Source organism: Gasterosteus aculeatus, chromosome 2 (genome assembly GCF_964276395.1).
Source record: "Gasterosteus aculeatus chromosome 2, fGasAcu3.hap1.1, whole genome shotgun sequence".
NCBI lineage: Eukaryota > Metazoa > Chordata > Actinopteri > Perciformes > Gasterosteidae > Gasterosteus > Gasterosteus aculeatus.
In genome coordinates, this window is record NC_135689.1 from 19,221,321 (window position 1) to 19,245,052 (window position 23,732).

At 43.8% G+C, this 23,732-nt stretch overlaps 1 protein-coding gene across 3 annotated transcripts in view; it reads left to right on the forward strand.

Annotated features, from left to right (window-relative positions):
* Positions 1 to 696: 696 nt before the first annotated feature.
* plxnb1a (plexin b1a) overlaps positions 697 to 23,732 on the forward strand; it is a 48,793-nt gene continuing 25,757 nt past the window's right edge. For all 3 annotated transcript variants that reach the window (XM_040192804.2, XM_040192805.2, XM_040192806.2), the window contains exon 1: positions 697 to 1,031. The gene's annotated coding sequence lies outside the window, so the exon portion shown is untranslated. The remainder of the gene's footprint in view (positions 1,032 to 23,732) is intronic.

Here is a 23,732-nt window from a genome sequence, read left to right on the forward strand (position 1 = left end):
AATCGTTAAACAGATAAATAAATATACATAGTATATTTAATCTGTTTTCCACAACTGAAGAAAAGATAAAAGCATCCGAACATACAGTGTGCTGTACGTAATTACATTTATACAATATGACCAGCGAAAATGCGAAAAATCACTTCACAGTTCGAACAGGATCACAGAACCAACACATCACATACTATTCATGTATTCTCTAATAGGCTTAGTATTACTTCCATCTTTCCACAATGAATTCAGAGTGCAATTGGCGAACTGCGGCTTTCTGTGTGAACTGGTTTCACCGGGTGAAGCTACAGCGTCAAGCCCGCAGAGACAGAGCGACACTTCAGATGAGCATTTTCAAAATAAAACTCTCATGGGGGTCTCAGATAGACTACGAGGATACAAATTGATGCGGACACAGACCGAGAGGACATACCTTTCATACACAGTGAACCTATTGCAGAACCTATACGTTTTATTGTTTACATGTGTATCAGTTATCATCAGGGTACGATGTGATGTAGCCCACCTTTTTTCATTATCAACCTGTATTGTATATTGAGTTTGAGGTATGAAGTGGAAAAATTAAGATGATGTTAAAGTACCTCTCAGTTGCACTTCGTTTTATGTACTGATAATGTGGCATACTTTATAGTTTCGTGCTTTATTTTGAAGGCGACCTTTTCCTGTCCCACCCTTTCTGACTCCGTGTACCTTGTCTCCGCTCGGACTGTGCTGAAGCCTCTCAGATGCGGAGACCTGCCCGTCCGAGCGACAGAGACCGCGTCCGGTTCTGATACACCCGCGCACACGCGCACGCACACATACAACCAGTGTGTGGACTCGGAGTTTGTTTCTACTTTGCCAGCTGTGAGTCTGTGGCGCATAAGGTGCGCCGCGTTTTTCGAGAGGGGAACCAAACAGCGACGTGAAGTGACACGCTGGACTTCATCAGGTACTTTGTGCTCGTGAGCCGGCGTGGATGCGAGTCTGTGTTCCAGCGCCATGGAAGGCTGATTCACGCGCCTCCACCGACCCAACAGGTACGTTCAAGGCCATCATCTGGGACAATGGGAAACTTAAAGAGAACGAGAGGGGTTCGTGGTCAGCGCGCGGAGAGAAGTGTTTTTTACTTGTTGGAGGATGATTCGTGGTGTTGGCTTCATAAGTCACATTGGCGATTGTCATCATGAAATGTTTAATTAGAAAAATGGAGGCTGAGGTCTGCAATTACGAGGGTCCAGAAAGTCTGAAAGCACCCAAACACCACACGAGCACACACTGCAACTAGACTGCTCAGGACAATGCCTTTGGACTTCAGGCCACGCACACGCACCCACACCATGCACACACACACACACACACACACACACACACACACACACACACACACACACACACACACACACACACACACACACACACACACACACACACACACACACACACACACACTTTTGTCAGCTGATGTGTGTTTGCCAAATGCCTGTTCACCTGCTAGCATTCTGCTGGAAGCGCGCACACACACACACACACACACACACACTCACACACACAGAGGCAGCTGCCTGTTTATTGCCTCACTTAGAAGACACAGAGGATCTGCTTCGACGGTGTTCATTGAACGTGACACAAGTTCACTGGCTTTTTGGATGTGTGATTCTTGAATTTCATGTCATTGGTGGGTGGTGGTGATAGTGGTGATGGTGATGGTGGAGTCCGGCCTCTTCTGTCACTCATTTGACATTTGCCGGTCACGCCTCTTTCCTGATGTGAGGTCTGACATGTCTTCAGAGAGGGTTTCATTTAGGAAAGGAGACAGCGGCTCAGAAATTCATCAAAACCAACCATAAGAATCCTTAGAATAACCACTCCCCTCTTATCATGAAGAAGGTTTTCTTCAAAAATATTTCTTTAGAAGTCACATATTATTGACTTCTAAAAGATTATATTCACAAGCTTTTGTCAAGATTCTAGGCAAAGCCTCAAACCTCATTCTTTTTTTGCTTGTGGCCCAGACGTCTGAATGACTGGCCATCTGCTAGCTAAGGGTCTGCTCCAGCACGGTGTCACGTTACCCATACTTAACTGTGTGTCTCGGGGGGGGTGATTGAAGTGTTATGGCGATATCAGAGACAACGGCCTGTGGAGAAGTTTTATTGTACATGAATAAATAATACAGTTTGTTAAAGACGTGAACTGGGCCGCCCCTTTGCCACTGTCCAATCACAGGTTACCGTCTTGCTGAAATGGAATGTTATTAATCATCCACATATGAACCAGGAAATCCTTTCAATAGCTCACAGCTAATGTCTTTATCCTCCAGCTGTTAATTTAACATGCTACGTAAAACAATATTTAGTTACATTACATATTATGGTTCAATGCTATTTGTTTGAACTATTTGTTGTGATGATGATAATGATGCCGTGAACCTTGTCACGTTTCTGAGATCGTGAGCGTACCTTGTTCTTCTTGTACTGGTACAATTGTAGTAAGAGGAAGCAACCAAGTTGGCTGGCTAACGCCGCCCAAAAGCTCCCAGACTCAGAGAAGTGTCTTCATCCTTAAGTGTCTCATCTTCATTTCTTCGCTCTATGAAAACAAGTTTGGACTGTTAACATCTTGTAGATGAAAGTGTTTTTTCCTTTGCTCGTTCTCCTTTTTGATTGTGTTCAAGAAACTAAAGAAAAGTGCTGTAAATAACGTCAGCTGGTCAGATGTCTGGCCCATACGGGTCAGCGCTCTGATACCAAAACCCGATCCAGCTATTTGATTGAGCATCAGTAGACAGTCACTTCCCTGCAGGCACACACTGGCACACCCATCCTATTATCATAAGCTTTCACAAAAGAAAAATATATAATATAATACATTCAATTTAGATTTACTTCCAAATCAATACGACATGTTTTACTTTAAACTATTGATTGGAGTTTAAATACACTCCATGTAATCAATGAACTAATGGTATTGCCGTCTCATTTTGGACATGAGTCAGTTTTAGGGGCTTTGCATAATTGGGGACTATCTGCCGCAAAACCCCAAACAATTTCGAGGCCTTCTTGCACGCGGCGCTTTTGAAAGCAAACTGTGGGCTGATTATTCTCATTAGGAAGTGGTTAGGCTTACCATCCGGACCTCAAAACACACACACACAGCGGGTGAATGGGTGGCAGGCCACTTCAGCTGCAGCTGGCCATTGAGAAGCCAATCCTCTGCAGCTGAAAATGACTATTCTTCTGCCCGGTTGGCAAATCCTTTTTAAAAAGAAGGACGCCGCTGGGTACGTGCGTGCAGCGAGGCCAGGACGTAATGATTTGTAGGTGTCAAGTATCAGGGATCCACCATTTGTTGTTACTTTTAACAGTGTGACAACTGGAATTGAGGACCAAAGGGAGAGGAGTGCTTTTGAAACAATTGGTGCTCTAGTGGGATGTCCATTATATTTCTAGCACTTTTGTTGCATACAGACATTTCAGCCTTTCAATAAGCTCTCACGTCAATGGACAATCTCACCGTAAATATTAGTTTATCCCTCTGAATCGACAGGAAGTCCTCTCGAATGGCGTGATGGCGGGTAAAAGGGCCGTGTTGATCTCCTCAGGTGTGTGAGCGCATCAGAGAGAGAGGGAATGCCAATGTCAGGTTTTGATGATGGAAATATTTTGGGCGTTCCCCATATTGGTGACAGCGACAGCTGTTGGTCCCTTATGTTGCATTCCTATGTGTATGTGTGCGTATGTGTGTCTGCTGTAACGGGGTGTGGGAGTGTAAATTCCACAGAGAACACTTGCTGAGGCAGCATTGGAGCCACAGGCATCCCGGAGAAGATAAGGAGAAAGAACAGCGTTGTGCGGGTCCCCTCTGTATCTTTGTTACTCGAAGCCAGGTCTCCCTCAAACACAGCAGAAACTTTTCACCAAAGGTTCAGCTACGCCTGCTGTTTTCTCGGAAGAATGGATCCAACATCCCACAAAGCCCTGGGGGGAGTTTGACCGATACTTCTTTTCATTAGCTTCCATCCATTGTACTTATAATATATAATATAAATCCTTCTCGATCTTCTCATCCTATTAGTCACACACCATGGAAATGGGACAAAAGTAGAACAAACATTGAAATTTTCCCTGTGGTTATTAATTAAGTTAAAAATAAAATTTGCCACCGTTGTTTGTTACTATGGTGACAACACACGTTGGCGGGCTAGTCAGCCGGGTAGACAACTCGTCCTTCTCCAGAGTGACGGTCAATCAGTTCGAAAAGATGGTTAAACTGGACTGAAAATAGAGAAGCTAGCTAGCTAACTACTCAAACTACTCAAAACTACTCGTCCCTCCCTCACTGAGAGCAAAACACTCGACTAGGTCTCGACTCTTCGCTGTCCTTGCGCCGAAATGGTGGAACGCGCTCTCTGAAGACATCAGGACCGCAGAGAGCCTTCACATCTTCCGCCGCAAACTAAAGACACACCTCTTCAGACTCTACCTCGACTAAAGACTAACAAATTGCAGCACTTAAATTGTACTTGTGACGTCACTCATCTATAGCAAATTGTAAATTCGCTTATTTGAGGAAATTGCACTTTCTTGTTTCTTGTTCTCCTGAGTTTGTACCCTATGGTTGAATGCACTTATTGTACGTCGCTTTGGATAAAAGCGTCAGCTAAATGACATGTAATGTAATGTAATGTAACTAGTGGACAGCTGGTGTTTTAACTAGTTCAGCATTGAGTTTTGAAATATCACCCATTTACTTTGTAACCTGAATACTTCACTATTCATGTTTATTGTGACTGCCAAACCTCACCTCAGTGATTTTCAGTGACTCGCCTTAAGTCAGTTTAAAAATGACCTCATTGTTGTCCTCGCGGGTATTGCAACCTATTTTCCATAAGTATATAGATATCATCAATCAAAGACTTTTGATATTGCTCTGCTTGTTGCATATAGAGGGATGGGTATGATTTTTTTCTAATACCGGTGCCTAAACGGTGCCTGAACCAACGCATTTAAAGAAAAAGGAAGCACAAAATGACGATTGAGGACATTAAAGAAGTAAATGTCAAAGGTTAAAGGATTTTTTTTATTGCCAAGGCAAAGGTTTTTCTTCAAATGTACAATATAGTAACTGTGTACAGGTATACTGTAAATATAAATAAAGACAAACATTTCACACTACAGCATTAAACATTTTAACTTCAAACTAAACAATATACTAAATGTTAACAACATTTTACAGTGTTTTCCCTTTAGAAAAGCCGGAAGTATATAGTGTATTTGTTATTTGGAATTTTGGGAATATTAATCATTTAATTTTTAAATGTATGCTCATTGTGCAGGAACTAAAGATATGTAACCTATATTGAAAAGCATATATATTGGATTAACGCTCCTTGTTTGTCTTGATTTATTGACGTCATTGACTGCGCAGCGTTTCGGTCCGGTAGGTACCAGTCGCATGGCACCGGTTCTCGGTAATCCACCCCATATAGAAGTACTGAAAACATTAAAATTGGGCTTTTGAAATAAGCTACTTTCTAAATGAAAAAGAAACTACATTGAATATTTACATTGGCATCACTGTCTGGATATCAAAAGAACCCTCTAACATCACAAGCACATGTTCAAGATCAAGCTCCCTGGAGGAACCAAACCCTGGACCCCCAGCTGCCCCTTCCATTTGGCCTCCTCAGGCCCTGTCCACTATGGAATCCAGGTATTCATGGAAAGGCTATTCAGCGTCTCTCTGAGCTCATTCCAACTAGCCTATCTGGGTTTAAACGGTCCATTTCAAAACAAACTTAACCTTCTGTTCTTCTGTGATGGATCAACGTAGCGGGGCTTTGGCTTTATCCTACATTAGTTTTAGAAAAGTGGTACCCCTGTTAACCCAACACAGCACAGAGAGGAACCTTCCTGCCTGAGCCACTTCTTCCCTTCTTCTGTGCCCTTGTTGCCCAGACTCGTGGACGGTTCCATACATCTGTGGGGTCCAGTTGCCATTAGCCGGAAACAGAAACCCTCTTCCCCCGGAGCCGTGGCTCCCTGGCACTCAGCCACAGGCCATCGGACAGTTGCCTTCTCCACATTTTCTCTTTTCGGTGCGAGTATGCAGCTCTGCCGGTAAAGACATCTGTGCCAATCCTGAAAGTATGCATTTGATCTGTCCTCATTGTTAGTTCAAGACTGGTTTTGAATTAATCACCTCAGTTAGCGAACCCTGAGCATCACCCGCGATCCATCACCATTCAATCAACACCATTTGCAAACTTGTCAAGATAAGGCATTGATTAAAACGGGCCCTACCCTTCTGCTGGGCTTTCAATCCAGCGGATGGATTTGGGATTTATTCGTCGGTACGCACAGAAAGCTGGTGCAGAGGCCATCGCCCAATCAGCTTCTATTCCCTCATTGTCTGCAGGGGCTCATCCTTTGGTTTATCAGCAGTGGAGTGTCCGATAAGAGAGAGAGTGGAAGGATTCAAATCCCCCCAAGGCTACTCAAGAAAAGGGGATCTTTCTCCTGCAGGCCCACATTTGTGTGGAGGCTCATGATTAGCAAATTGATTATCTGTCTGGGATTACTTTGTCTGTGTTAAACAGTCATTACTGGAGTGTTGGGATCCATGAAATGCTTGAATTTCATGGTCAAATTTACTTTTGAATCTGCCTGTATTTGTATTTGACCGTTCTTTGTTTATTGCCAAATCATATTTCTTCTGCTGCATATTTGCTGATGATGCAACCTCACATATATCAATAATAAGTCAATACGTCCATTTTTGGGCGTCTCTTTTCCATTGGCCGACTTTATTGAATTTATGTCCTCTGCTTCCGTCTAATTCTTTTTAAAGTTTCTAGTATGTTAAGAGGATTGTAGAGTGTTTACACTGTGGAATCAACTCACTCATTGCGTCAGAGTTTTATGTGGAGATGTCAGTGGATGTACAATCCTCTTAAGTCTCCCGCTGATTAATGAAAAGCTGAGGGAAAAAGAAATAAGGTTGTAGATTAAACCATGCCCCAGCCTCCCTTGAATTTCAACACATTGATTATTTACAATAGAAGGTTCAGTTTCTACATCAGTAAGTAGAAAAGCTTAATCGATCTTATCTTATTTATTACTAAACATTGGCTACTAAACAATGTAATTTACACTTCATTTCACACTGCTGTGTTTAAGGTGAACTGTGTGATTATTCCGCGTCTCACGTGTGTTCTGGACCGTGAGGCGTATTCACAGCAATACGTCACACAAGTGGTTCCGGTCAGTAAGTTTCACATTTCTTCAGTTTTAAATTCTAAAATGTGACCAGGTCTTTGACCTAGTAACAAGATTAGTGCTATTTCTTAATTTTGTCACAAGGTGATTGTCAGGCAGATATTTTGGGTTTTTATTCTCTAACGCTGCGTAAGACTTCAACCATGAGGCATATTTTTTTTCCATCATTGCCCTCATTTCCATGATAGTCTATTGGAAGTAATTGGCCCTATTTCTGCTTCTTAATATGAATAGAAACATCTGTCCCATACATGCATATTATGGCTGCCAATTCTGCATAGACGCTGCAGAATCTCTGTCCAGCCGTCATCTTCTATACTGTTCATTTTTAGAGGGTCGCAGAGGGAATGTTCACATACCTACGGCCAATTAACCGAACCCACAGAGCATGTCCTTTGGACAAACTCCTCAAAGAAAGGCCAGTGGGGGGGTTTGGAACCCAGGAACTTGAGCGTGAGGCGACCACAGGCCACACTACACCTGCGTACAATCCGTCACCTTCAATGGAATAGTCCACAACTATCGCAGTAAAGAAGTCGACATTCCGCTCGCTGCTGACCAGACGCCCAAAGGCAATCTCATTCCATCCGGGATTCATCCTGAACACTTCTTTATGGAACTTGTGAACTTGCTTTAAATCATCCTTCTATTCAAACTGCTCCAAAGCCCTTTGTGATTGGTTGCTCACTCACTGTTTCATTAGTGGAGGAGAGGAGAGGGATACGGTTCCCCATGCCATCATTTGGTAAAGGGGCCTGGGAGCGCCGCAGAGGAAGCCCACGGTTCCTTATGTGTTCACTCCAAATGCGGCAGCTGCGGCGGAAAGAGGAGGAAATCATTTGGATGGTTTGTTTGACCGCAGCAGTCAAAAAGTCTGCCTCATTTTCAGTGATCCAGTTGGCGCTGAGCCACAGGGAAAACGTGCGTGCTCATTGACGTGAAGCCAGGTTTGTCGACATTGGTAACCAAGAGCCCCCTGTGAAAACTGTTTTCAATGCCCGATTTGTGTGGAGCAATAAACCAACTGGCCATCTAGACTTTACTTTTTCATTTTTTTGTGTCTGGAAATGAATAGTGATGATATTTTTGTGTCTGATGTTCAACAATCTTTTTGGGTAAAGTAAACATGAGGTGAGGTGGTTAGCACTTTCGTCGGTCGTGTGTTCAAACCACCCAGCGGCCTTTCTTTGTGGGGTCTGCATGTTCTCCCCATGTCTTTCATCTACAACATGAGGTTTAATTCTGGTGTTAAATCAAAATTTGGATTTGCAACAGATATGGAATTTTATTTCCTAGTAATATATATATATATATATACATTTATATGTGACAGGACTTTACTAGATTCCAAAAATTTTGTTCATCAGCAATAAATGAGATGAGAAAGGCAGAATAGAACCCATTAACAGCTCCCTGACCATTTCAACGAATTTACTTCAGAAAACATTTCCTGTTTAGAGAAAAGTGTATGTGTTTGCGTGCGTGCGTGTGCATGCGTTTTTCCTTTTGTCACTGCTATGGAGTCATTCGGTTTCACATTAGGTGGAATGAAGTTCACCTTATTCCGTTGCTACGGCAGAATAACAAAGATTGCTTTTTTCGGGAACCATCAGTGATGCAGTGTGAACTAAGTGAAACCCTTTTCCAGTTTCAGACTCACTTGTAGACTTCAACCATTAGAAGAATCACAAATGCACAGTATAACTTAACAATGTACCGAAGTCTTACATTTCTCGGTATGATTTTATTCCTCCAAAGATTGTAAAAACCAGATGAGAGATAAAACAATTACAGAGACAGATTTACTTTCCGGAACTACATTTAGTGGCCCTGGTTGTGGACAGATGGTAGCTGCAGCTCCCGCCCCCAGAACTGTTGTTCTGGGTTTCATACCTCCCACCGGGAGCCTCCCTCCAGCCCACAAGCTATGCACCGGGCTTGTTTTTGTAATGTCATGCCTTCAGTAGTTGAATGCAATATGAGAAGATCTCCAGAAGTTGTTGTTAGTGTGTGTGTGTGTGTGTGTGTGTGTGTGTGTATGGCTCTCAGTGGTCACCATCAGTTCAACAGTAGTTGGATCAAGTCTGCTTGTCCAGCTGCTGAATCGCCCCCTACCAGGCTCACACAGACACACACACACACACACACACACCTTTGCACTGTCTTTCATTCCTGATCCTAAACAAATGGTAACTTTAACCCCTGACAAACCTAAATCTTAAGCCAATTGTTTTTTTTGTCAGAATTGAGACAAATGTTCCCGCTTTGCATGTCTTCTAATGCCTCTTCAACACAAACACACATACACAGTGGCCTTCAGGCTTTGTGTCCCATCTAAATGGATCTTCCTTTCCCCCACCGCCCTTACAGAGGCATAAGCAGAGGCCATGTCCTGTTGCCCCTCCCTCCCGTTGTTCTTTGCATCTTTTTTCTTTTCCTAGGGGTCTCACAGTTTGACCCCAGTTGCCCTTGACACATGCATTTCTACAGCGCCCGGCCAATCAATGCGGCCTTGCGTTTCCCCCCCCCGTGTCAGATGTCAGCACCACTAATTGAAACCAACAGCAACCCACGGCGCGGCGACAATGAGCATTTTTTTGAGCGCATGTGTGTCTCCCTGATTCACACAGCGATCCCCTGCTCATTGCGCTGTTGCTCACATCTCGGGATACTTTGCAAGCTGAGACAGAAAGATGAGCATGCAGGCACGTCAGCGAGAAGAATGTGGGTTGAGAGCTACGTATGAACATGAGATAAAAGTGATATTATCTTCCTTAAAGGACAGCGATTGGCTAACTGTTCCAAAAAGTAGCTTTTACACGTATATTTAGTTTGACTTTATGAAGAATTTTCCCTCTTCTTTGTGTTGGTTTTCTTTCATTGTCTGTTGATGAGCCCATTGTAAAAAAAAAAAAGAAGAGAGAATTAAAAAGAGAGTTTGACATATAGTACAAGTATAATAAAGTGTAACTCAAATAACTTTTAAGCTGTCCAAATTCCAAAGAGAGAACAGAGAATTCACACGTTCATCACAGCGTGATACGCTGTAATTATGCACTTGAATACATGACACACACGCTAAATGGACGCTTGGGTTGCAGCCCATCGGGCAGCTGTACTTGCGAGCGCGTTGGTTGACAAAAGGGGATGCAAATCAGCCGATAAAGAGAAGACGCTCCTCGCCTTTTAGTTTTTATCTGTGGGGATCAAGCAGGTGACAACACCGTGGCAAATCGGTTTCTCTGCTCAATGTGGAAGAAAATGAGTGTTCGTGTAGTGGAGAAGAAATGAACTACCGGACGGTATTGCCTTTCAGTGTGACTCCAGAAAAAACTTTAATTCTTATCTTGAACGAGGAGAAAGAATATTCTCAGCTCCAGCAACGGAAAAAAGACACAAAAGGGGGGTTGAGGGTCTTTTCAAAGCTACTGTAATTAATCCCAAGCATTAGTCTGACGACTCTCATTAATAATTCATTTCTGAGCAGCAGTCGTGGCATTAGGGAGTGGATTCAAGTCTTTTATTCAAAGATTCAACAATACTGCCAGGGTGCCCTCGGAGCCAATCTGCTTGGCCCCCCGGAACCAGCCACCAAAAGAAAGCCAGTCTCATCATCTACCGTGTTTTAGGGTTTGAAACAATAAGGAGACGGGTTTGTGTGGCAATTCAAATAGATTCAGAGGTCACATCAAAGTAGAAACAAAAAAAAGCCAAAATGATACTTTTTAGAATTATCGATACTAAAAAGGTACCGCGGAACACGAATGTTAAACGATACAATTTTACAATATTTTTAGTATCGATACTTACTATAAATTGCGCGCAATCCGAGCGCGCTCACTGCTCCGCTCCTTTATATGCTGCTTGCACGCATTGACTGACAGGAGGCGGGGCTCCCCGCAGCGCGCTCACAGCACGCGCTCACAGGGGAGACATGGCCTCACGGGCACAAGCCCTTGTAGAGGACGGTCGAGAAGAGCTTCTGTACAATGTTGGAAAAAAAATATGCCAGAAGTGAAATGTGTAATTGCTTTGGCTCCGTTACAAAGCCGTGTATAATCAGTGCTTATGATGGCACCATGTAGTTTTCATTAATACCTTGCAGTAGGCTAATACTAATTAATGCCATTTGTGTTCAAAAAGCTGGGCAGGAACAGGCTGGTAAAAAGGGAACCATACATGTTTTATTTATTACTATTTATTATATATATATATAATTTCTAATCAATGCTACAAAGTGCTTCACAAAAAAAAATATCCCTACGGTATAATAGAACACAAGATTAAATAATTCATGAGCACAGGAGGAGTAGAGAACGTAAAATAAATTAGATCTGATAATTGGAATAGAAAATAAATAGGAAAAAAAGCAGTTTGTTCCTATTGAACTGATGACGTGTGTGTGTGCACTTTAGAATGATGTTGCAGTCCGTGTGAATCGTTGATAGATCTTGTTTGTTTTTCGCTGGGCCTTTGATGGGGGGGTGTGGGGGGGGGGGGGGGGGTGTTGCTTCTACAGCGGCTTCTCTTTGCTCTCTACACTCTTTATGCCCTCATCTGTTCAGGGTGGGTTCTTTTCTCTCTTGGGTCAATATTGATGTTTCTTTTTGCTTCTTTCTTCATTTCATTCTCATCATCATACACACGCAAATACACTCCTCTATATTTTCCTCCCCAACCCCCTTTGCTCTATTTTCTGTTTTTTTTTACCCACCTCTCCCTTAGTTAAACCCTCTGGTTTGATCAATCATTGATGATCCCAGGTGTCCTGAAACCTCAGGGGAAATCCCGATTGGCTGCGTCCCCACACCCACTCCTCCACCACACATGCACACGCCTTCTACACCCCTCCCTCTCCTCACGGCCCCACTTCGCTTTTTAAGATCAGAGTAAAACTGCACTCTCCCCAATCGCCGGCTCTCTCCTCTGCGATTTCTTATCTCGCTCTTTCCCCCCCTCTCCCTGCTGGACACAGGAGTCGCCTTCAATTAAGGAAGCAGTGGGGTTTCCCAAGCCATTACCGCACCGGTGTCGGGGCCGTGACTGTGTCCCTTCTCCAACAAAGACCTCTCAACACGTCCTGGAGCCGATTGGTCGGCATTCGTCTACATGTTCTGATTTCTAGCTACACGCACTCTACACAGCGCAGTCGGCGGCGGCAGCATGTTGTCTATGGTCGATTCAATTCAACTGGTCTTCCAGGTGGAGTTTACCTCACAGACTATTACCAGTGGCGCAGATTTTATGACTCTATACTTGACGTGGTAGAATCCCATTCAGTCTTTACCAGGGATTTGATCTGAGAAATTTTAGTCTTGACTTTGGACTTGATTTGGTACATTTCCGTCTTGACTTGGGACTTGATTTGGGACTTCCCTGTCCTGACTCGGGTCTTGTATTGTGACTTGAATCAAGACAGAAATCTGCCCCAAACAATGCGTTTGTCCCACCTCTGATTATTGCTACAGCTGATGTCCACAAAACGCCGAGGCTGTTTTTGGTTATTGATTGAAAAGAAGATGACAATTCAATGAAAAGAGCAAATGTGTGTGATTGATGACATCTAGAATGCGCTTCATTCCACCCTGAGAGCTGTATCACATGCTTGACCTCTGCCAAGGACTCCTTTGTCCCTGGATCACAATCACACACCTCAGACCTTAAACTCAGCCAGGCTGCACTCATCAATCTTCTTTGATTTTCTGCCAGAGATTCAGATCCTGGGGTAATGTCTGAGAGTAGGGACATTGTTTGTGTGTGTGTGTGTGTTCATTGCATGTCTGTCCGACTCTCACGTGTGTGTTGCTCAACAAGATGGAGTGAGCACAGTCTATTAAGCATTTAAGAATTAGAGACCTCCCACTCTAAAAGACCTGCTCTAATTGTCCCCTCTCCCAATCCCAGGAAGCCAAGGGGTGGAGGTGTGGGTGGGGGGGACAAAGACGTGTCTCCATGGGGGCGTCCATTTTCTGTATAATGAAGCTGTCCTTCACACAGCTTGTTGACAGAAGGCCAGGATATCCCTCCCACCTGCCCACACTCCAGAACCCCCAGTTTGGGAGCTAAGTGAGCTGAGCTCTTTTGGAGGAACTAGCAATTGATGAAAATGTCATGGTTGTATTCTTCATTTAGCTTATGGGGTAGATTTCATAAAGATTTGGGATGTCTTGAAATAAGAATAAAAACACTTTTGCTTCACCTCTCAGATTCCCATTTAATTTCATGGTGCTGGATCAAACAGCAGAAACTGGCAAAGCTAGTTGATTGGCTTAATAATATTTTCAGCTGAGCAGATACCAGCAATGTTTCTTTCTGTCTTCCATAACCGCTGATGCTGCTTATTCTGCTCGGTGTATTTCAGGAGCTTCGTCTAGTATGAAGAGGTTCTGCTTTGATGCAAGAAACCGAGAACTTGGATGCTGAAATGGAGATAATGATGCTTATTCCAAGAGCCTAAATTGATGCATCAGGACTGTCCACAAAAGAACAAGCAAGTCAATAATAAAATGCTTGTTGTTGCTATTATCATATCATAGCTGCCCGTCAACACTCAAAACTATGCAATAAGGCATTGATACTACAGTATTTTCTTTTTATGTTATTTATTTATACACATTTCTGTCATTTTATAGTAAAGCTCTCAGTGCACACAGATACAATATCTATTTTTTCTCTGCTGCTTTCAGCAATAACAAGAGACATCCAGAGAACATCAACATCTGTCAAATGTTGACACAACGTCACAAAAATACTTCGAATTCTGTGGCACAAAGTTGCGTCTGTACCTTGATTTTGAGCTGACCGTGAACATGAGAAACATCGGACTGGAGAACACAAGATCCGAGCACTCTAGTGCCTCGTACAGCTTCACACTCCTTTTTCTTATGTGTCATTTTTTTGTGCGCAATGCTTTCTCAATCTGATTTCTGTTCATTTCAGCTGACATTATAACTTATATTTGTTATTTTGGTCTTATTTACGTAAGGAGTTATCTACTTCTTTTTTTAATTGCCTATTAATGAGCTGCCATTGTTACATGACATCAGCGTTCTCTAAATACGTTACTGAGTTCATGGATTCATTGATGCGCTGCTTGATTGACACAGCTCAATAAATCACATAGATTTCTCTGTCCTTAGATAATGGATTTAAGTATCACCTTAAAGCCATTTAACCAGCCCATTCTTCTGCAATGATTGCACGGAGACCAGGAAGTACCCTCCAGTAGCTACCCAATGAGCAGAAAGCCTGCAGGACGGCAGATTGTGATCCGGAATGAAACGTGAATTAGGAACGCCTGTCACTGGTCCCTTTTAAGGGATTCAGTGGGATTATGTCTGCATGGGCGCCCTGGCGGCAGATGAAACGCGTCTGGGATGAAAGTAGGCAGTCTTTGCATGCATGCAAAGCTGAGTTTACCAGCCCCGCCAGTGAGGTATTAAGGCCACGTATTGTTATACTGGTTTTGCTGCAGTTTAACACTCAGGTAACCCTCCAAAATCTAGTAGTAGAAACGTATGACAAACAAAGAAGGGGCTTCTGGGACGGCTTGGCCACAAGTATACTAAATCAACTACACCCTTTTGATGTTTAAGGGCCACCATCATGTTTGATATTATCATAAAGGACCCACTATTCCTGGGCTGAGGCACACACAAAGTCCTAAAAGGCTTCAGACGCCTACACGGATATTTGATTCTTCATCGGACAGACAGAACGGTCAGTGTGTTCTTCTTCAACAGCAGCTCTTTCATAGAGGAGCGAGCGGAGGTCTCCACTCCAAACGGACTACAAGCCCCAAAGAACGTCACAAAATAAATAGTAAAGAAATAAATCTTAGTTTATTTCATCTACAAGCTGCTTCTAAACCGTTGAAACAGACCAAAAACCTTTGTTGGCAATAAATATTAGAATACTGAATGATACAAGACATGAGAAAATTCCTCGTTAGGGGTAATTGTTTTGGAGCAGCATGGGAGCTTGGTTGAAGTGTAAGGGAAGACAAAAAATAGCAGTAGTTTTTACAGCGCATCGTGTAGGAATTGCACGTAATGGTCGAACTAGACTTTCACCCGGGAAACCAGGAGTTCGTGTTTTGAAGTGAAAAGACAATGTTAAAGCAAAGTTTTAGAACCCAAAGGGAACTATGTAGGCGGAATAGGTCCTTTTCAGACTTTTCAGTCTCAGTACTGATACATGGCCTTTGGGTATCGTCCATCATAGATCACAAACCACTATTAAATTATTGAGCTGTAGCTTTTCCTTGTGCGTACATTCCGGGTATCTGTACTTTACTGGAGTATTTATTTGTCAGACAACTTTTTATTCCTTACATTTTCACGCAAATATCTGTACTTTCTACTCCTTACATTTTAAAAATAGCCTCGAACACACACAAAAAACCTGGACATGGACTCCGCCTCGTGCAAATTCCATGTAACGTTAAATGAGTACCTTCATGACCATGGGTTTGCCGTAAAAATGTTTTCTAACTTTATTGCGAATCTGGCACAACACAGCGACTTGCAGGTAGCGCAGCGTCTTGAATAAAGTGATGTGTGTCTTAATGCGACGCGTTAGAAATGAACACAAAGGGATTCTGTATTTGCTCACAAAGCCTGAAATACAGGTTATTTGACCAATGTTTTGATAACCGACCGCTGCCAGTTCAGTGTTTCCTCATCATTATAACAAGGGTGCCCCCCCCCCCCCCCCCCCCCCACACCTGAGGGAGACACTGCAGTCTACCTAATGAATGGGAACAACGTGTGTATGTCCTCTGACTCATGTCATGTGGGTTCTGGTTTTATCTGTTTAAGTTATATATCCTGCGGGTCGATACATTTGTCCCTCTGTTGTTTTAGCGTTGCCTCTCTGAATATCGCCATGTTCCATCATCCGATCAGCAGGTCACGTGATCTGAAGGTACCTTCCGGTCATATTGTAACGGACTGACATGTTCTCTGAGCGAGGTTACACATTAACAGTTTGCCCTTAATGGATTTTTTTATACTTTAAGCAGTTTTGAAACCAGTACTTGTATATTTTTACTTAAATAAAAAGCTTGTTGATACTTTTTAAACCCTAGTATCTATACTTCTATTTGAGTAATGAATGTGAATACTTTTGACACCTCTGATCTCCATGACTTTGAACAGCGTCACCCCCCACCCCCCCTCGTCGACCATCCTCTCGCCAACCCCCCCCCACCCTGGTGTCGGTCTGACCATCACCTATGGTTTCACTCGTCTGACCCACTTGAGATCAAAAAGGGCAGTTTGACACCTCTGGATCTTTCTGCTTATGAAATGCATTGATATAATGCTGCGGAAAACAGCCGCAAAAACAATCCCTGACGAAGACCTTATGAAAATGCTTTGCATACAGAGAGGCACCCGGACACCGAGAAGGAGGAACAGGCCAAAGGATTAGGGGAAGAACTTGAGAGACGAGAGGCAGGGCTGCCTCCACTTAGCGTGTTGTGAGTCAAAGGTTTGCCGCGGGTCACGACCCGCAAACTCACTCATGAATAAAACAAATCATGTTCTCGGATTACTCCATATTCCAACTGAAACATCCAGCCATGAGTTCCTCTGGGAGCAACACCAAGTTGTTTTTCTTTTGTATTATTTCTGTTGGCTTCAAGAAAGCGTACTGCATTCTTCACCATCATGAAACGTAATAAAACGGAGAGTTGTCAGAGAGCGCATCAGATATTCTAGACACAACCCATGAATTTGAGCAAACACACGAAGCATCACTGGCTGAAACGGGACCGAGGATAGCACGAGTCCTTTCAGACCACAGACAGTGTGACAAGCTGATTAAAATGCCCACAGACCGGGAGAGCAAGACCTCCACTCTCTATTCACTCAACCCGGGAACGTCGTCACGACAACGGCGGACGACAAAGGGCTTACTTAGGCCATTGAGTGCTGTGAAAGAAGAGGCAGCCGTGTGTTTGTGTGTGTGTGTAGATGTGGCTCCATGAGCCGTAGGTGGTAATGTATGCACACCGTCCACAAACGGATGAATACACGTGCACGTCCCACTGCATTCTGCCGCACAATGAGCATGCCAACGTCCTCGATGACGTGATGCTTCACCCGAGCATATGGCCAAACGCCGAGCTCGCCACAGACGAGCCGCCTCAGCCTGCTTTGTCTCTTGGTAGACTCAATGCAAATGCCATTTGTCTGTTTATGTTTCTGGTCAGTTTCCCCCCCCCCTCCCCCCTCCCTATCCCTCCCTCTTCGCTATGGTGATAGCTCTGCATAAATTCAGTGTATTTGAAAGTGGCTTCTACCTCAATCCCGAGGGGGGGCAACATTTGTTCTTCCACATCGGTAGTACCGGTCCGGAGAGCGGAAGCTTTCTGGAGAGCCGCTCACACTCATTGCAGCTTAGTGTTAGACGGTGCGCCGATAGTAAGTAATCTGTTTTTACCTCTTACAATAAAGCGCTGGAATTAGAAATACACACGGTTTTGCTTATTAACTAATTACTTCATTTTTGCATTGAAAGTGGGGGATGCGTTTAACTAGTTTATCACTTACTGCCAGCCAGCAGTCGCTTAGCATTTAGTTTTTTGTTTGATTTAAACTTCAATATTTAAGGTTGCAGTGAAATAATTAAAATTTAGAGCAAGTTGGTCAGTGAACTCAGCATTTAGGAATATCATCAATAAATCACTAGTGGTGAAACACGGCAGAAAGAGAAGCTGCGACTTAAATCTCAGTAGAAAATGGGTTTTGTTAAAGTTATTGTGATCTTTTTTGCTCTGTGGTGAATCCCTACAGGTCCTATGGTACGTTGTCATTGAGTGTGTCCGACCGGCTGACTCTCATCCTGGTGGCCAAAGAGCAGAGTCCAGTAATCGTGGCGGGATGTGTTGGCTTTGCTGCTGTCCTCTCCAAACCTGTCAGCACAGGCTCGTTCTAAGGATCTGACCGCTGGCCACCGTGTGATCTTGTGGAAGCTCACTGGTCACTCTGTCACACAGACACACCAACATAATGAAAGCACACAAACAGAAATATATTTAAACATGCATTTTTAGATTTATTACGGACATGCTTATTAAATGGCCATGTTTTACAGCACTCCGGGGCCACTTGGGTCCCACAGCCTTTTGCCCGCTTTAAAAGAGTTAAATCGGGCCTGCTGCTGTTGTCCCACCTCTCTCTCTCTCTGATCAAGCCCGCCCACCTCCTGCTTCGTCCCGACTGCTCTTTGATCCTTGAGTCCGGTGGCTGTTGAACTGAAGAGTTACAGCACCATCAGTTCCAGTTTCATCACATATTTCCATGACATTGCTGCTCTCCTCTCTGACCTTCTCTCCCTCAAGGTCAGAAGGTCAGAGGCCTTGTAGTCGGATGCTTAGAGAAACAAGTTGCGTGGAACAATGTAAAAGATATCCATGGAGATATTCATATGCATGTCGCAATGTAATTTACACAAATTTAAAAAAATGAACTTGTGAAAGAAATATGGTCAGTCCGTATCAAATAAAACACATTAGACACAATGAAGTTTAATCATTTCATGAAATACAACTTATTGTTACATTCATTTAAATACATATTGATGAATCTGCCGTTGAACAACAAATAGACTTTTTGTCTGCATTGATGATGCATTTTGTAATTATATAAATGAGCTGGTGTCTATTCAGATTAGAGAAAGTCGGTCTCACAGTGGATCTCAGGTCGTGTGTGTCAAGTTGTACCAAGCAGCAAGGCATAACACCTGCTTATCCCCAGGGAGGGTGCTACGGTCTCCAGGGTGAAAATCCTGTCATAAAACAGTGTGTTGTGTTATTTCGATGTGTGTGTGTGTGCGCAGACTCTCTTTCTAAGGGAAGTGGCTTTTATCCTGTGTCCGTTCTATGCAGCCACTCAGTTGAAAGAGCTGTGAAAGGGACACTATTCCCTCACGGGGCAGACAGAGAGCCCCTTCAGCACACCGGAGAGATGGAGAGAGAGAGACCCTCTGTGTCTGCAGGGGTGGGGTGGGGGGTCATTGAACTAGTAGAAGCCGACGGATGTGGAGAAGGGCCAAGCATGTGTACATCTGCCTCGCATAATATTAGCGCTCTCGCTGGTCCAACTATCTAAGCAGACACCACAAGGTATGCGGATGCACTCAATAGATGTAAATATGGATTTGGAGTGAACCCCACTGTGGTGCGTTTGGTCACGACTGGAGAATTGCAGTGCCTGTTACGCAGGCATTGCATGTATTTGATCTTTTGGTCACTTATGGTCCCATTGGCCCGAGATGTCGTCTACGGGAACAGGAAACAATCGATGGGCGGACCGCCGGCTGCAATGTTTCCACCAATCGGCTAATCCAGAACAAAGATTCTTAAAATCAACAATAAAAGCGTCCATTATTAACACCTCTGGTGAATCTGCTTAACTTCAACAAGCTAATTCCTATTACTAAAGCCCTGAAATCGGTCGAACTACACCTACCTACAGACAACTGGAGAGTCCATAAGGTTAGATAGATAGGTAGATACTTTATTAATCCCCAAGGGGAAATTTGGCAAAAGGAGGACAGTTGTATTCGCTGCATCAAAACATCATCCAACACGACCGAAAGCAATGCCAATAGAGCTAAACATGAACTAGGTTTCCTCTACCTTTGAAAACAATAGCCAATACATTGAAGGCTTTGCCACAGCTTAGCCACTGTTGCAGAAAAGCTGTTGGTAAATGGTGGTTTACGATTGCGTAATTTTCAGCATAGTGCTAACCAGGCTGACGCCAGTAGAAGAATTGTTCTATACACTGTACATATTTAATCAACCCTCAACACATTCGAAAAATATCATTCCACTTTTTCAACCCATTCTGTGGGATTCTGTTTTAAGGAGATAATAATTAATAATAAAGATAATTATTATTGTGTAATATATGCTGCAATAATTATGGAAATTGATCAATATGAAAAGAAAAATATCTTTTTGGGCACAATATCCACACCTACTAACAACGAAGCTCAACACACATGTTCGTTTTGACGAGCCGAAGGTATGCAGTGGAGATGACGTTGAAACTGGATTTTCTTTTGAAGGACTAAACAGTCTCATGAGCGTCCCTCAAATGCGTATGGCAACTCTTTCCAGACCCCACTTTTAAATCAATTCCAATGGTGTTGTCTGTGCCTGCTCTGTCTCTTCCTCCTCGATATCTAGACAGACATGCTCTCCTCTCTACTGTACTCTGGATAGGATCCACAGATGCATGTGTCACAGAGTATGGAGGGCCCCGCCGGGGAGGGGGGGGGGGGGAGGGGGGTGCGACACCAAGCCAACCCACCAGAACACAACAAAGCTCAGCAGTGCTCCAGTCTCTGGGCCCCCCGCCCCTACTGTCCCATGCTGCTGACCCCACATATTTCATCGGGTCTTGGACGTTCAGTGAGCTGTCACGGCTCATTGGGAGTCTGAACAGCAGACTCTCTGAGTGATTAATATACATGGACAGAGAGACAAAGGGAGACAGATTGGAACAGTGAAGGCAAAAGTTCAGTGAAGAGACTGCATTCTGAGTAGTTTATAGACGGCATAAATACACTCATGCTTTAGCTTTTCAAGCACTGATTGGTATGATTGGTATGGACTGACGTCTGTTTCAGAAGGACCTAAAATCTCGAATCAAATCAAGCCTTCAGGAAGTCGCATAGTCAAATCACAGCTCCCAACAACCCGTGTCATTAACAGTCTAACAGAGGGCGCAGCGGTCCACGGAGGGATGGGAGCAAGGGGTACTGTAGAACTCCTCCTCCGGAGCAGCGAGTCACCATCACCCCAGGTCTTTGCATGCTGGCCTGGACCCATGATGGGGTCTCCCTCACCCACTGACCATTCCTGTTTCCTCAGGCAAACTGCACTCACCCAAATATGACTGTGTAATGGACTGATGCCAATTAATTTACAGATTTCTGTAGATGGAAAAGACATGAATATCATATTGATGTGTCAAATCCTCTTCAACTAAAATAATTCTGATTTGGGTGAAGGCCTAGAATTCCCTCATGTCTTTATCCATATGTTTGCTTGCATGTGAACATGAGCTTCGTAGCCTCTTCAGCTGACAGGCTAATGGTCTACCAGAGGTTATTTATAGGCGTCAGACTGTGCCCCATGACCGAACATGCTGCATTCCAGACGCAACCGATGAACTCTGGAGCTTGTTGGTAGTAGCATGAGAGAAACTACCCCCCTGCTCCTCTGAAGGGGCCGGTGGTGTTTGTATTACAACACAGTTGGAGTAAAAGACGTAGTTTCTCTTCAATTGGTAGGAGACCAACTGTGGCGTAGGCCAGGGGTCTCATTTATACCCACAGAACGGGGTCTGAAAGAGGCGCACAGCGATTCCCACTCAAGAAAAAATGTGTGCGCGAACATTTTGGAGACATGGGGGAACAAAAAAGCAATCCAGCTTCAATCCAGTGGTGCATTGACGCCGGATTTTTCAAAATTTGACTGATGCCTCTCGCATTGAGAGTTAAACAGTCAAACCAGCAGTGCTATTTTGACTTGTACTAGTGTAGGTAAATGTAAGCTAATTCCAGTTATAAAAGATATAAATACATTTTGCTTATATTTAATCAGTGCTGTCTGCTCTCCTCAGACCAAAGACCAGACTACAGAAAGTCGTCATCTGGTGAAGTTAAATTCCTTTTTAAGACCTCAGATAGGTTTTAAAGACTTGAATTTAGAGTTCATAACCTTTTAATACTTGCTGCAGTGAACGGTACTTAATTGATTCATTCAGGATTCGTTGCGGGTTGATTTGGGGCTATAGGTGTGAACTGACGCGTACATTCAGGGAGGATCCTATGCACTTTTTAGTGAGACCCCTGATGTAGTGAATAAACGGGAATGTGTATGATGGATCTGCTCTAAAAGGCTTCAGAGCAAGTGTGTTTATTCATGCCACTGACATCCAGTAACTTTGAACTATTAAACTGATCACTATAGAAATTGCGATCTGAGTTAAAAGGGTTCTCTTTTGAATTAAGTGGAAATGTCTTCCCCTTTTTAGCTTTTACACCAACCACATCTTCCTCCATCTCCACTCTCTCCCAAACCGCAGTCATCAAGTGTGATCTTGTGGTAGCTCACAGAGCGCCATCATTCATTGTTTGGTAAGACGACGTTTGCATGGCGATGGGGAGAATATGGCTCTCTGTAACAGAAGCTGGGCGAGGCCGCAAACAGCTTTAAAAAGTTATTAATCTTGGATACATTTTTATTAACTGTTCAAGATAGAGTAGTCCTACAGTAAATATTGACTCAGGTATTACATACTTCCTGGAAAGTATTCAATTCCATATAACAAGCTGTAACTGAGCTGATGGAGATTATGCCTCAGTGGTGGAGCCGCTGCGAGACAACTTGTACCTGAGAGCTCTGGATGTTTGTTTCAATAAAACATGAAGCACACGCTGAATTGGTTTGTTTTGTATCTATATTTCATGGCGACTATTCGTCCCCTGTCTGGCACCACTGTGGATTTTTCAAGCGCCTGTCAGACTGTAATGGTTCTCTTCTTGACATGTTGCACGCCCAACTCAAATCCTCTGACAGTGGGCGTGGAGGTTATTACTTATTATACGCTTTATCCTGCTCATGAATAAGTAAAAGAGGAGGCCCGGGATACACGCACCCACTTACCACACACACCAAGACACATGCAGCTGCTCCTTGATGCCCCCTGTTTATGTACACCAGCACGAATCCGCAGCCACTCGCACAGAGAATCGCTGTCTCCTCCCTTTCTACACCCGCTGCCCTGGTTGCAGCCCCGGGGGGGACAGGAGGGGCAGCGAGGTGAGAAGGCCCGGCGTGTCTAATGCCTGAGCAGTCTATTCACGCTGCCATGCGATGGTCATTTTTTGTAGATACTACAGTCTTGTGGCTTTCATTTTCCTCCTCAGTCATTACGCAGAGCATTTGGGCATGAATAATACGACGATGCCCATTTAGATATAGTTAATATTCTGTGCACACATGCAGTCCATCCCTGAAATGTTCAGAAACATTCCCCGCACAGGCTCATGTGAGAATAGGGGCAGGAGGACCTTCTTCACCGTTGGTTTAACAAAAAAGCCTCTTTTGGGGGATTCGACTTGTATCCCAAACTTATTGAAAGTCAACCAGGTTCCGAGGACATTGGCGGCGGACATAACAGATTCCTTCAGACGCCTCCTACCGACATCTTCTCCTCCCTATGTTGAGTTTTGTGGCGGTGTGGCAGCCATTAAGTATTATGATCATCTTGACCCATTTATTCCAGCATTGCCAAGGTAAGGAATGTAGTGTGAACTACAAAAGAAGCTCAATAAAAGAGTTCAGAACTCTTGCACATCCCCAGTCGGAAGCTTTCTCCAAATGCTGAGGTGAGGCGGAGTTCTGTATTTCCATGAAACATCTCTCAGTAAGGTCAG